The 15,718-nt window shown below is 45.5% G+C and overlaps 1 protein-coding gene across 1 annotated transcript in view; it reads right to left on the bottom strand.

The window, feature by feature from the left end:
• CENPU (centromere protein U) overlaps window positions 1-15,497 on the bottom strand; it is a 620,628-nt gene extending 605,131 nt beyond the window's left edge. The window contains exon 1 of the mRNA XM_085641915.1: window positions 14,904-15,497. The gene's annotated coding sequence lies outside the window, so the exon portion shown is untranslated. The remainder of the gene's footprint in view (window positions 1-14,903) is intronic.
• Between the last annotated feature and the right edge of the window lie 221 nt (window positions 15,498-15,718).

Consider the following 15,718-nt stretch of genomic DNA (forward strand, 5'->3'; position numbering starts at 1 on the left):
CCTCGTCTCAGTATTGCGGGGATCGCTCTCCGGCGGTGCGCTTGGGAGTGTAACCCCCCCACCCCCCTTCCCTATTTAATTTGAGGTAACTCATATGCAGTCTGCTCACCTCAGTGGGCTATTGGACAATGAGGTATAATCCGGACATGTATGAGTAGTTCCCCGGCCTGCCCTGTCTTGGGCACTTCCACGATTTGTACAAGCATCTGATCACTTAATGTGTAGTTTACTTTCTCCCCCACTAGGTGATAGCACTGGTTCAGATTTTGTAATTATGTTTCGTTTACAGTTTGGTCGGACGCAGTTGGGGCGTCGGACCCAGTATTGGGTAACAAAGTTTATTGTTTATAGGTCTGTCGCGCGGTCTGGGGGGGTTGGGGGAGGGAGGTGATTTTTCTCCAAATATGATGTCAGTCCCAAGCTTGTATGTTCTGATCTCCTGGAATGTAAGGGGAATGGGCTCCATTCAGAAACGCCACCGGGTATTGGCCCAATTGCACCGCCGCAAGGCTCAGAAAGTATGTTTTCAAGAAACTCACCTACTCACTGCCGAGTCCCTGAAATTGCAAAAGCGTTGGAGGGATCAATTCTATGCCACTTCATACTACGCCTTTTCTAGAGGGGCTGCAATATGGCTCGAGGCAGGAGTCCCCTTTTCCCTGTTAGAGAGCCGGATTGATGATCTGGGTAGGTATGTGTTATTGCGTGGCCTCTTGGATGGATTGCCCATTGTGCTGGGCTCCCTATACGCCCCTAATGTAGATTATGCCCAATTCCTCTCCCGGGTTTCCATAGCCCTGTCTGACTGGAGTGATTGTCCCTGGTTGCTTGGGGGAGATTTGAATGCTGTGTTTGATGTCGAACTAGATCGATCGCACCCTCCACTAGCTGGCACTGTTGCGAGAACCCGCGCTGCGGCCCTGGGTCAATGGGCACGGGGTTGGAACTTGCTGGATCTTTGGAGAGCACAGCACCCGACTGATAGGGAGTACTCCTTTTACTCTTATCCCCATCACTTGCATACACGCTTGGATTACGTCTTGGGCTCGCCGACTTTGTCCTTTGCGGTTTCACACTGCACGTACTTGGGCAAAACCATATCCGATCACAACCCTCTTGAATTGCGCCTCCAGTGGGGCCGATTTCCGGCACCGATACCGACTTGGAGGATGCAACCCCTTCAATTAGAAGACCAGGTCTTCCGTGATACCTTACAAAAGGCGATCACCGCATACTTTACTGTTAACGAAGGCACAGCCTCGTCACATTCCATAGAATGGGAAGCCTTTAAGGTCTCTATACAGGGGGTGTCCCTGAGCTCCCTGGTGGGAACCCGTAGGGAGGTGATCCGGGACCTGACAGACCTGGAGGCGACGTTGCAGGAATATGAAGTAGCGGCCCAACGGGACGAACAGGCAGAGGAACCCTTACAGGCGGCCAGAGTTAAGTATGCGGAGGCTCTAGAGCGTCTTCGCTTAATAGATTACAAGGCGTACACCCAGCGTACGCACTCGGAGGCTGACAGAGCGGGCACGTTATTAGCTCGGCTGATTGCCCCCCCGGCCTGCCCTACTCCCATCCTGGCTATTAACACCGCGCAGCATGGACAAATCCAGACCCAATTGGGGATAAACTTGGCGTTTCGGACCCATTACGAGGCACTCTATGGAGCGCATCCGGCGCCGGGCGCAGACATGGTGACTGAGTTCTTGGAGCGGGCGAACTTACCAGTGCTATCCACAGCAGAAATCCACGACTTAAAGGAGCCGATTACTCTGGCCGAGATCAGAGTGGCTATCAAGTCTTTAGCCCGTGGGAAGACACCCGGCTCTGACGGACTACCCATCGAATTTTACTCCACATTCTCTCCTCTATTAATTCCCAAACTACTACAACTCTATACGACATCACTTGCAGAAGGGAGGCTGCCCTCTACCACTCGGGAGGCGATTGTCACATCCCTTTTAAAGCCAGATAAAGATCCCTTAGAAATGTCTTCCTACCGGCCTCTATCAATCCTGAATACAGAATATAAGATTCTTAGTAAACTTCTTGCCAACCGTCTTCTCCCGCTTCTATCGCGGTTGATTCATACAGACCAATGCGGTTTCGTTCCACAGAGGAGTACGTCGCTGAATCTCCGGCGCTTCCACGCAATCCTGTATGCCTCCGGGCTTCATCCTGCGGGGGCAGGATGTCTATCCTTGGACATATCGCAGGCATTCGACACTGTAAGTTGGTCCTATATGTTGGCAGTACTGGCCAAGATGGGCATTCCCCCAGAATTGGGTGCTTGGATTCGGCTGCTCTACGCCGTCCCCACAGCCAGGGCAAAGACAGGTTCGATAATCTCCGCGGCCTACCCTATTTTTCGGGGTACGCGCCAGGGCTGCCCATTATCGCCCATTTTGTTTGTATTGGCGCTTGAACCACTGGCCCAGAACCTTAGGCGGGCCATGATCCCCCATGGCATTCCGATGGAGGGTGTCCTGCATTCAGTCTCGCTTTATGCAGACGACATGCTGCTGTATTTTCGCGATCTCCAGGCCGACAAGGGGGAGGTGGCAGATCTTTTTCTTCTCTTCGGGGAGGTATCCGGACTGCACCTTAATGCTTCTAAGTCTGTAGCCTATTCCTTTGAAGGTGCGATCGCGGCTCCGGAGCTCCGTTTCGGGCCCTTGTCCTTTAGGATGGCACCAGTCACTTTTAAATACTTGGGGATTAATATTTATCGATCAGTACCGGATGTCATAGCAGGTAACCTGGTACGCACAGTTTCTTCGTTACGCTCCCAAATCGCATTCTGGAATACACTGCCCCTTACTGTCGCGGGACGAGTAGCGATATCTAAGATGTTGATGCTGCCTCGCCTGCTTTACCATTTTGTCAACATCCCGGTGGTATACCCCACTTGGATCTTTCGAGAGTTGGATGTACTGCTGACCTCGTTGGTCTGGGGCGCAGGGAGGCGCAGGGTGGCATTAGCGAACCTGCGACTACCGAGCGGCGCGGGGGGAGTGGGGGCGCCCGACTTAAGGGCGTATTGCATTGCTGGTCAACTGCAGTGGCTGGCATACTGGCTGGCAGGGAAAACCTGTTTGAGATCGGCTACACCCCGCCACAATTAGCACGTGGCACCTTACAATCGCTGTTGTGCCCCGGTGCCCCTAGGCCATCAGATCCCCCGGCCCTCTTGAAGATAGCACTTCATTATTGGTCGAAGGCATGTAAATATACAAAAATCCAAAATCCATACTCCCCTAACATGCCGCTGTGTGGTCTCCCTACGAGGCAGGGAATTCTGGGTGCCGGGCGATTACGGAGTTGGACGCAACAGGGGGTGGAGACACTTGGAGCCTTTTTTCAGGAAGGCAGTCTGATGCCACACGTGGATTTTGTGTGGGTAAATGGGGTACCTGATACCCAGTTTTTGCTTCATGCAGCGATCTCCCGGTACATCCGGGCGCAGTGGCGGGCGGCACCAGCAGAACCCTCAACATTCCACCTCCTACGCTCCCTGCATATAATGGGCAATGGACGCTTCCTGGTTCGCTGGCTGTACCGGGGCCTCCGGGAACACACACAGATCTCCTTAGCTCCTCTCAGGCTGCGGTGAGAAGCGGATTTGTCCCGGGCATTTAGTGATAGAGAGTGGTCCTTTATCCTGGAATACCCTAAGAAAGTGTCCCACAATTGCAGGCTGAAAACGATCCAATTATTTGTCCTCTACAGGGCTTACCTTACACCCCATGCGCTCGGTAAGATGTACAACACGGCAGTTACGGCCTGTCCTCGTTGCCCGGCGCCGGATGCTGGCCTGATGCACATGCTGTGGCTCTGCCCGGTGTTGCGAGGATACTGGGGTGGGATAACACAAATCTTAAGTGCAATCACTGAGCGCCCCTCCTGGGACGTAGCAAAGGCTTGTTTATTGGGTCTCTTGCCACTCCCCCTTAAAGCGAAACTGTTGCGTCGTTTTGCCAACCTGTCATTAGCGCTGGCAAAACGCCTGATAACGCAGCGTTGGAAATCACGAGCCCCGCCGCGGGTGGAGGCCTGAGGAGAGGAGGTGTTGAGATGGGCGGTGGCGGAGCGCGAGGCCCTATACCGTGAGGAGAGTCGGGGGCTGCGAAAGCGTCCTATATCCTTGGAATGGGCGCACCTAACTGAGCTGTTTAAGGGTGAGGTGGGGGGGTGGAAGGGACTGAGGGGGCCTCCCCCCGAGATCTCCTGAATCCCCCTGTATGAGCCGGGATGTATGTCAGCGATTGGGCGTGGTGATTGATGGAACCTGTCCCCTGGCATTGGGCGAGGACGTGTCCCAATTGTTGGAGGCCGCATTCAGGTGTGGAGTGGTTGTACCTACCGCCTCCCCTGTGCCCTCTTGGTTTTTCATTTATCTAATACTCCCCTAATGCGGCGCTGTTCAGACAACTTCCTTCCCCTGCCGCGCGCTTGGGATGTGTTTTCCTTCCCCTCTTCTCTTCCCCCCCCCTCCGGGGGAGTGCCTAGCGACACTCAGACTGAAGTTTTATTTGCGGCATGGTTTGGTATGGTGGGTGGGTTTCGGGTGGGATTGGGAGTTTCGGAAGTTGTGGGAATTTTGTACGGGCACTGCCCCCCCATGAGTACAATATCTTGAAGGATGGGTATGTAATACAAAGCAATGTACATGATTGGTAGACCTCAGGTTATCCTGAGGCGTTATATGAATGCAATCTCGCACTTTCTACATTTGTTTACAGGTTGGCACTTGTCACCTGCATTGTCTCCTCTACCATATATATGTTTAATGTGATTCATGCAATTTGTAACCCATTGCTCCTTCTCATGAAAAACTTAATAAAGTGTTTAAAAAAAAAAAAAAGAGGATTGTATTTTAGTATGGAATCGAGTTCCTCAAGGGTATACAGAGAGTTCTTCAATTTGCAATCAAATTTTGAAAAGTGTCTAGAAACACTAGTGATGCCCAGAAATTCAGTCCTGGTCCAATATATTGACGACTTGCTAATTGCATCAAAATAGCGAGATGACTGGGTTACTGATTCAATTGCCTTGTTAAACCATTTGGCTGATGGAGGACACAAAGTGTCTCCAGAGAAATTACAAATTTCTCGAACTGGAGTCAAATATTTGGGACACCAAATAGAAACAGGAGTGAGAAAAGTGACCCCTGAATGAATAAAAATAATAAAACAAATGCAGTTACCACAAACCCAGAGAGAAATCAGGATGTTTCTTGGTGTAGTGTGGTATTGTAGGCAGTGGATTGTAGGTTTTTCTTTGTTAGCTAAACCCCTAATACAGATGACACGGAAACGGGCAAAGAACCCAGTAGTTTTGGATGATGAAAGCATGGAAGCTTTTGTGAAATTACGAAATTGTTTGTGTGAAGCTCCAGCTCTAGGTATGCCAGACTATACAAAAGAATTTGCACTATTCTGTTGTAAAAGAGAAAATTGTGCCCTTTCAGTGTTAACCCAACGACATGGTTTGATGAGACGTCCAGTAGCGTACTTTTTTGCTACTTTGGACCCTGTAGCACCAGCATTACCTGGCTGTTTAAAAGCAGTAGCTGCTACCTGTATGAGTCTTGAACAAAGTGAGTCCATTGTGATGGGACATCCTGTAAAAGTATTTGTTCCACATTCAGTGGAAATTCTTTTGACTAGAACACGAACAGTACCGTACCCCTAGTCGGATGACAAAGTACGAAAGAATCATTTCAGGAGCAGAAAACGTGACAGTTGTCAGGTGTACTATATTAAACCTTGCTACTTTATTACCAGATGTATGTGGGGAAGAAGTAAGAGATGAAGTTGAGCATGACTGTCTCGATGTCACTGAGTTATGCACCAAGCCCCGTCCAGACATACTGGAAGAGCCCCTGAAAGAAACTGAACATGAGCTATTTGTAGATTGCTCGTGTATGAGACATGAGGAAGGAGGATTAAGCGCCGCTTATGCCGTATGCACATTGGCTGGAATAGTCGAAGCATCCTATTTACCAGGAGTCAAGTCTGCACAAGTAGCCAAATTGATAGCTTTAATTAAAGCATGCAAAATTGGGAGGAATTGGAAAGTAACCACTTACACTGATAGCCAGTATGGTTACGGGATTGTGCATGACTTTGGCCAGCTCTGGATGCAGAGGGATTTCATAACTTCTTCAGGATCCCCTATTGAAAATGGAAAATTTGTGAAAGAACTGTTGGAAGCAATACAATTGCCAAAAGAAGTGGCAGTGGTCAACTGTGCTGCACATCAGTCAGGAAATTACTATATGGTAGCTGGTAATCGATATGCTGACCAGGTTGCCCAGCACTGTGCCAGAAATAAAATGGCACTAAACAGGAAAATTGAAACAAGTGGAATACAATGCCAACTTATGCTAATCTCAGCACTAGAAACATGGGATGAAGTGAGACAATTACAGGATGAGGTGGAAGTGAGTGAAAAGGAGGAGTGAATAAAAACAGGGTGTCAAAGGAGAACAGAGGATGATGTGTGGATTTACCAAGATGGCAGACCAGTAATGCCAAATTGTTTACTCTCTCAAATGGCCCGAATGTATCCTGGAGACACACACGTAGGCAGGGACGCCATGATCAGGCTCTTTAGACAGGATTGGTATAATCCGAGATTTAGGGCTGTCGCAGAAAGTCTTTACCAGAGATGCTTAACTTGTCAACAAAAAAACCCAGGCAGAAAAACAGTGGTCAGTTGGGGAAGAATTGGTAAGGCAGGAGGACCTTTTGTGAGGTTGCAGGTAGATTTTATCCAACTACCACCATGCAGGGGATTGAAGTACGTCCTTGTCATAGTTTGATTGTTCTCACGGTGGGTGGAGGCATACCCTACTACTAGAAATGACAGCATAACAGTTGCCAGACTGCTGTTGAGGGAGCTAATTGCGCGGTTTGGTTTTCCAGTAACTGTGGAATCAGATAGAGGATCTCACTTTAATATTGAAATAATTCGGTTAATCTGTGAAGCATTTAATATTGAACAAAAACTGCACTGTGCAGATCGCCCAGAGGCTTCTGGTGTGGTAGAACAAATGAATGGCACAATCAAATCAAGACTGGCAAAGGTGTGTGCATCCACATCACTGTGTTAGCCAGATGCATTACCTCTTGTTCTGATGGGACTCAGAAACATTCCTAACAGAAACACATGATTGAGTCCCCATGAAATACTCATGGGAAGAGCAATGAGACTAGCATTTATACCAGGACACAAATTGTTGAGTATAACTGATGATCTGGTACTAGATTATTGTAAAGGTTTGGCTGACCTAGTGCGTTCTGTCTCTCACCAGGTTGGAGAAGACGCAGGTGCCAGGCAGCCGGATCAAGCACATGATCTAAATCCCGGAGACTGGGTGGGAGTGAAGAATCACACCCGACAGGCATGCCTATCTCTCAGGTGGGATAAGCCTGGTTACAACAACAGCAGTGAAATGTGCAGGTTTGCCAAACTGGATACATGCCAGTCATACCAAAGAGTACCAGCTCCTGAGGAAAGGGAACCACAACTGACACAAGCAGTTGAAGGTGCTGAAGGTTGTACAGCTGAAGAATCTAGAATATTCTGAAGTAGCTGATCAAGAACAACCAAGCACAAGTCAGGAAGAATGGTTACCAGTGGTTGACATACCTGAGGTGATTATTAAAATGAGAAGCAGAACCAGTCTAGAAAGATAGGAAACTAGAGAGGATCAGACAGGTGTAGAAGAACAAGCTCAGGAAAGGGTGAATAAAACTGTTGGAGACCCTGAGAAGAACCAGATAGGACTAGAAGAACACGTTCAGGCAGCAGAAAAGCAAAGTGCAGTAAGACCTGAGCAGGACCAGTTAGGAACAGAAGAACAAGTTCAGGAAGAAGAAGAACAAGTTAAAATAAGACCTGAACAGGACCAGATAGAGGAAGAAGAACACGTTCAGGCAGATGAAGTCACAACAATAAGCCCTGAACAAGGACAGATAGAGAGGGACTGAAGACAAAGATAATCAAATTGTGCCACAACATAACGAAAATAAAAGAATACTTGAAAGAGACGAGGAGAGTGAAAGTGCAGTACACGCCTAAAAGGTCATAAAAGGTGATAATTGGCCAGGTGGTGTTAAAAGATTAAAGTATCACTTAAAGACAATAAGTGAAGAACCTGAGCAAGTAAATTAAATCTCTAATCAGTCTGGGGAATTGACTGGAAAACCCCGACGAAGGAGTCAAAGACTGAGAATTTTGAACAATAAGTCCAAAGGTCCTGAATGGACCTATGTGATTCTTGAAGATTTTGAGAATCTAGATTTGAATAAAGAAAGTGATGAAGAAATAATTGTTGAACAGATTGATGAAGGAGAAGTGAGACCCCCTTGAAGATCAAAATAAATAAAATTCATAAAAATAAAGCAAAGAAAAGAAGAGTAACTTCTTAGATTAAAATGGCTGATGATAGGGTTACTGGAAGACCAAAACAAAATGTATAAAGAAGTGTTGTAGAATATGTATTTGTAGTATATTTTTAGTACTTATATTCTGGTTAGTATTAACTATAGCGATCCCTTATCTGATTGTAACAGAAAAGAAAAATAACACAGATACAAATGAAAGGGTGGCTAACATAAAGGGAACTAGAGTAGACTCAGAAGCACCAGATGAGATCGATTTACATCACACTGTGACAAATAATGACACTGCTTTAAATGTATTCACAAAACTATTAGTTCAGTATGTAGACACCATGGAGATTAGTGATTGTTCTGTATGTATGAAATTACCAGCATCAGTAGCAGAAGGTGTCACTTATCACCATTTACCATTAACATATGGTATTTCATGTAGTATATTGACTAGTTTATTTCATAGAACAGGAAAATTACAGTATTATTATTCAAACGTAGATGTGATATTTTCAGAGGTTGCTATTCGCAAGAGTATGAATCCACTTCTTAGTACTAAAGATGCACAGTTTATGGGTGAATATTTCTTAACTATGAAAGCAATAGATATAGCAGAAGCACACAAAAACAATCTGACATGTTCATTACAAGAAGAAGAAAAGATATTTTTGAATTTAGTAGAGAAGAGGAGACAGGACTTTCAAAGAAAGGCTTCTGAAAAGAAACCTCAGATTCCTCAATGGGCTGAGAAAGAGGAAATGTATACAGCTGGCAAGACTCATGCTGTGATGTCCCTAGATTGTGAAAAGAAAGGGAAGATCTGCCTCCATAGATTAAAGACTGACTATAACAATGTATTTATTGGTTCAGGTGAATGTGAACATAACTTTTTGGTAATTGGAGGATGGGGATTAAAAAAGAGAACAGATCCAGTATTTCCTGGAGTTTATTATGTGTGTGGGAATAAAGCTTATTTTAGACTACCTGCTCATTGGTACGGGAATTGCCATTTTGGAATAGTATTCCCTAAAGTCTATCATGTGAAAAGAATCACTGGAAGCAATGAAAACACAAACGAACTAACCCGTAGGAAAAGAGCTAGTTTTTCAGAAATAGTAGGCGATATATTTAGTGCATTGATACCTTCAGTGGGAGTCATTCTGAATTGACGAAAAATCTGTCAGTTATCAACAGTAGTTGATCGTCTATCGACTGATACTGCTGCAGGTTTCTTAATGATCAATAATGAAATAGTTACAATTAGATCAATGGTTTTACAAAAGTCAATTTCTCTTGATATTTTATTGACAAAAGAGAGCGGAGTCTGTAAAATGCTGAAAACGCAACATTGTTGCACTTATATTCCAGATAAAAGTGTAGAAATTGGGGATACATTAAAAATATTTCGAAACTGGAAGAAGATTTGAAACCACTGTAAGTTTATAGTGTTTGGAAGAAATTAACAAATAGTTTTACCTCAATAGGGACTTGGTTTGCTAATATAGGCAAAGGTCTTATAGGCCAAATAATACTACCTATGCTTGGAATAATAATATTAGTCTTAGCAATAATGACATGGTGCAAATGTTGTAGAAAGAGAACGAGATATGAAGTAAATGAAAAGGGAAAGAAAAGAAAGTATGAAGAAACTCAGTTAGAAGCAACGAAAGTCGAAATATATAAAAAGATGAAAAATTTTAAAGATAAAAATGAAGAGACCAGAAAGGGAATTGAGATGTGCTTAAGTTGACATCTGGTTTAGTGATGGGTAATTTTTGTGATGGCACAAATGCCATCAGAGAGGAGATTGATGGAGCAAGGACTCGTATAAAAGACTTGCTCGGATGCAATCCTCTCATATAACTCGTAACACTGTATTTATAAAGTATTATGTAAATCAATATGCACCCCATTACATATTTTAGCAAGATGAAGCTTGCATACGTGTTTTACTAACAAGTAACCTGAGTGAAACTTAAGATGTCTGCTAACACGGAAAAATGTACTGCGCATGTGTCAACTACATCTACGCAGAATGACGTTCTTTCGTATGGAGGGAAATTTCTTCACCTGCGCAAATACATCTAATATGGCCTCTTGAAAGCTCACATGCTAAGCATCTGCTTCGCGGAAACTAAAACAAGCTATTTACTAAGTCCTAATGCGGATAGAGCTTTTATAAGTAAATGGGATTAGAGTAGAGATGGGTGGTATACAGTGAAATCATTTTATTTTGAAATTAATATATTTCTTTTTGACCTCTCTATTAGTTCGTATTTGGGCCTCCGAGTGGGATTGAAGCCTGCACTACACATGACTTTCACGCAGGCGCAGTGATAACAAGCCGGGAAGCCATGATGTCGAATTTTGAAACCTGTCCAAGGCCATCATTGTTACATGTCCTGGGAACCTGCTGGACATCCTGCATATTGTACAGACAACTGTTATATGTATTCATTTTTATTGATAAAGATGTGAAATGGGGATGGGAAATAAAGCTTGGGAATAAGAATTAAGGGGCGGGAAAATTAAACAAAGAACCAAAGAAAATTATTAAAACTTGCATGGTGTGATGATTATCCCCCCTTGCCTGTCCAATCAGAATTAGGAGTTTCAAAAGTTGAAACATTAATGGGTGGTACATGAGCAATGCAAGGTATAATTTAGGTAGTTTAGTTAGTTAGAACACATCATTGAAGCGATGCTGAGATGCTGAGAAACCGGGATGCTGTCCGAGAGCTGAACGAATGCTGAAGAAGAATCGATTTGCAGATTTAGAATTTAAGCAAATTTATTAGAAGAACATCGTGGAAGAATCGAGGAGGGGAATAAGGCAAATTAATTAGAAGATGATCGCGGAAGAATCGAGGAGGAAGATAGTGTCAGAGAGGGGTGCGACGCAGGTGTCGAATCTAGAAGAGGTCATTTATCCTGTCCTGAAACCTGTCCTGAAGTCTTCGTCACTTGATCTTTCCCAGGGGACCCTTCCAGCTCCTTGGCCAAGGGGTTGGTTTCCACACCATTCTAGGTAAATATATTTCTATGTAGTATGTAATTGTACTGGTCTCTCTAGCCTCTCTTTCCGAGTACTATCATTGTGAGACTTCATTCTAATATAGGTGACTGATTATTGAACTAATTGACTTTACCTCCTGGGAGAAACGAAGTTCGTACTGTATTCTCGATTTTTGGTTCACATGAATTTAAAGCATTTAAACTTTTCCCTAGTCTGTGGTTATTTCAAAATAATATGAAATATAATTCTATGTCATTTTCACCATCAACTAGTTCCAACTAATAAGTCCATTGACCAGAGGAAAGAACTTTTTGATCAGTGAAAGATTAGTTAATTTAGACAGGTAACTAATCTCATAAAAAGGTATATATAAAAATTGACCCCCAGCGGTATTTACTAGCCTCTGTGAATGTGTGTTTATGGGCCCAGGTGAGTATATGGTGTTTGAGTACCTGAGGTTGGTAACTCGCTTGATCACTAGTACAGCAGTTCCCATTGGCTGATGTGATGAGCTGTCTGCATGTTGCGCAGAGGGAAATCAGTATCATGAGGTTATCAGGAATTGCATTTTTCTTCCATTCGTTTCTTGACCACGGATATATGATTTTTTGTCAGCAATGTTATTAAAGTACCAGGCTTCAGAAGGCTTTTTTTTTTCAATCGGTTTTTATTTAATTTTAATAAGTGCATATTATGCAGTTGACATTTATAGCATGTGGTGACCTCATTCACTATTACAATTCGTAGTCAACAGGACCACAACTTTTCACTCCAGGCATGATTTAAAAAAAAAATATTTTTTTTTATTGCTTTTTTGTTGTTGTTGTTCTGGGAATGCCATAATACACAATACATTAGCAATACCAGCTGACACGACACAGGATGATTTGAGATGGCAAGTATAGCAATATCAGGACAAACTGTGCTGGCAGTAGTATAGTATAGTGTAGTGTAGTGCAGGCCGTTAGCATCAAGCACATTATCTGTAGAGTCGACTTAGAAGTAACAGACAGAAGGCATTTTTACAGTTTATCGAGGTAGATGCATCAATACGAAGGAGAGTTACAATCAAGAAATTGTGTGCAGTTTACACAGGAGACAACAGTTTGCAATATCAGATATCAACATTCAAGTATTCCAAACAAATACAACTGGAACATCAAAAAGTAGTGATATTAACTACCATTTTAGTCCTAACATCACATCCCAGCCCCACACCAACCGGCGCCGTGCATCTAGGTACTGAATCAAGTCCATGCATCCATTGCCGTGTCCTCTACCATTTACGGTGATGCTAGTTGGGGGCGCATGGCATCTGAATCGGACATGTAAGGGGAGTCTACCACAAATGGGAGGCATATTCCGCACCACCCCCCACCATCTCTTCACCACAGGTCAGTCGAACATCTGGTGTGTGAAAGCATCAGGTATATCAGTTCGTAAGTCAGCCATAATGGTATTACCAGTTGATGGCTATGGGGTGTTTGTGACATCCTAGGCTGTCCTCCCTGTGCAGAAATTTGTGAACGACTGCATCCAGGCTGTGAGGTGAGGAGGGTCAGATGATTTCCATTTGCAAGTAATTAGTCATTTGGTCAACAAGAGACTCAGGTCAATCAACCGATACCTAGTGTTTCTTGCTCCTTCAATACAATCCCAGAACGCATATCTCCCATGTGTTCAAGAGAACTCTGTCAGTACTATGCGCTAGACAGCTCATCATTCCTCGTCAGTCGCATTTTAAATAGGCGCAGGCCCAGAGCATGTTTATAAGAACCACATTCCCCAACTCAATGTGGCATCCGTGCAGTGAAAATACCCATTGATTCATAATGGGTGAGAGAGGCCCTGTGTACAATGTATAAATGAATCAATCAAAATCAAGCATTGCGAGGAATTTCATTCCAGGCATGATAACCAACTTAGATTGCAGAAGGCTTTGGTCATGATCACATTAATACTAACCATGTCCTGCACAGCTACCAGTGTGGCCATAGATCATGTACAGCAGGAACACCTCTACCTTATACATTTAGATGATGCTCTTCTGACCAGAGATGAAGATTACTTTACTCCTGATATTATTGGACCTTTCTGTTGTCTTTGCCACAGTCAACCATCCCACCCTCATATGCACCCTGGAGTCTCGAATGGGATTCACCGGCAATGTCCACTGGTTTCCGTCATACCTTTCCAACAGACACCAGTTTGTATGGTCACAACCATGTCCTGAGGTCTCTATCTCCTTGGGAGTCCCTCGGGGTTCCATTCTGTTGCCTGTTCTCTTCAACCTCCGATCGTGGCTGCTTGGTGCTTTACTCACTGATAACGGCATCAAGATTCATCAATATGCAAATGATACACAACTCTACAAGAAAGTCTCCTCTGCCTCAGACATCCAACGCCTCAAACGTTGCCTGGGCAACATCCAGACCTGGATGTCCAGTGCCTGGGTTCAGCTCAAACAAGACAGAATTCCTGTTATATGCCAAGAACAACAAATAAGAAACAGTTCAAATCTGGCTCAACGACCTGAACCTTGATAGCTTCGAACCCAAACTTTCTGTGAATGCAGAGTCACTTGGTTTCATCCGAGACACCAACCTCACCCTTAAGGAACACATTGCCAAAAAACACAAAGACTGCCTGGTACCACCTCTTTTTTAACTAAAGTGAAACTGTTTCTTCCAGGTAGAAACTTCAGAACTGCTGTTCAAGCTCTTGAACTCTGGGTGGTGGTAAGGCCCTAATCTATGGTCTCCGAGATTCTACACTGACACCACATAAGGGCATCTTACACATGACAGCACATCTCACCCAGTGGTTGAAGAAATATCACATCACCCCAACCCAGATGGAACTTTATTGGCTCCCCTTGCCGGCTCGCACCATCTTCAAAATCAAGAACATCATTTACAAAGATATCACAGCAAGCACTCACGCTTATCTTGCAGACAAGCTCACCAAATCTGATGCTTTTTGGTACACCCACAGCCAGGACATCATCTGCCGCAGACTTAGAAGAGTAATACAGGCAGCAGACCTTTCCAAATAATGCACCCAGGATCTCAAACAACATTCCTATATCTATTACAACCACCCAAACCCTGTTCTAATTTCAATAAGAGTTGAACATATACCTCATTAAAGAACACTACATCACAATGCATTAACAGTCTATAAACCAGCTACCTTTCCTATCACTCATTGACTTTATGCTTGTCTTTGACTCTGTGCAGTGCTCCTCTGACCTTTCGGCGAGATTGGCTCTATAGAAATGCCACATGCGTACATGCACACACCTACACATTATGGAGCAAATACATAGTTAGTAGCAGGAAGGAAAACAAATTGCTGAACATGCAGACGATACACAACTCCAATAGTCTAAAACCTTAGGGGCGTGGCTTGGCAAGCCGACATGGCGGACAGGGGTTAAGAGCTTTCCGTCCAGCCCACTTAATAATCCTGCAATATCCTACCTTTCTGATGCTCTCCCGTAACTCCGCTATGCCTCGCTGCTGCATTGCTCCGACAGTCCCTGCCTGGACAAATGCCGATGTCGTGGGTGCCCCCGGAGACGGCGATTCCTGGGTGAAGGCCCGGAGGGGCCTGTGTGGTGCGCGGCCTGGAGCGGGGCCGGAGGCGTTGCCTGGAACTTGAGCCGGCGTGAGGTGGAGCGGCCTTGGCGGTGTGGTCCCGGCGCTGCGGGACGGAGCAGACGTTGGCACCTGCGGGCACCTCCAAGCGGCGATCTCTATCCCAGGCGGGCAGGTACAGCCGGGGGCAGGTCCTGGGAGCACAACGGCTGAGGCTCGGCGGACAATTTGGGCTGCGGCAGTGGAGGCGGAGGAGAGTGGTCCGACGCCATCGGCCTGCCGGTGGCCGCTATCTGGCAGAAGCGGTAAGGGCGGGAGTCCGCTGGGTCTGTGCATCCCCCCCACTCCCCCTTTGGTATCCTGCGTCCTCTGGGTCTGGTGGTGGACTGCGACGCCACCGCATCTCGATGCCCGGTGTGAGCGGGAGACGGCAAGGGGTCCTTTGCGGCTCCTGATCCTCCTCCCCCTTGCGTATTCATCTGGGGGGTGCCGGTGGTCATTTCGGGCCGTGAGGGGGTGAGTGGCAACAGCGAGGGTGGCACTTGCACCAGCAGCCCTGCACACTTGGAGGGGGCAGAGGGGTAGCTGTTCTTTCCCCCTCCCCTTCCCCATCCCTCCTACCTCATTATTGCTGGAGGGGAGTGTGTTGGTGTCCGGTTGCGTGGAGGGAGCCCTGCAGTGGCCGTGGTGCTTCGCTT

Source organism: Triturus cristatus, chromosome 2_2 (assembly GCF_964204655.1).
Source record: "Triturus cristatus chromosome 2_2, aTriCri1.1, whole genome shotgun sequence".
NCBI classification, from domain to species: Eukaryota; Metazoa; Chordata; class Amphibia; order Caudata; family Salamandridae; genus Triturus; species Triturus cristatus.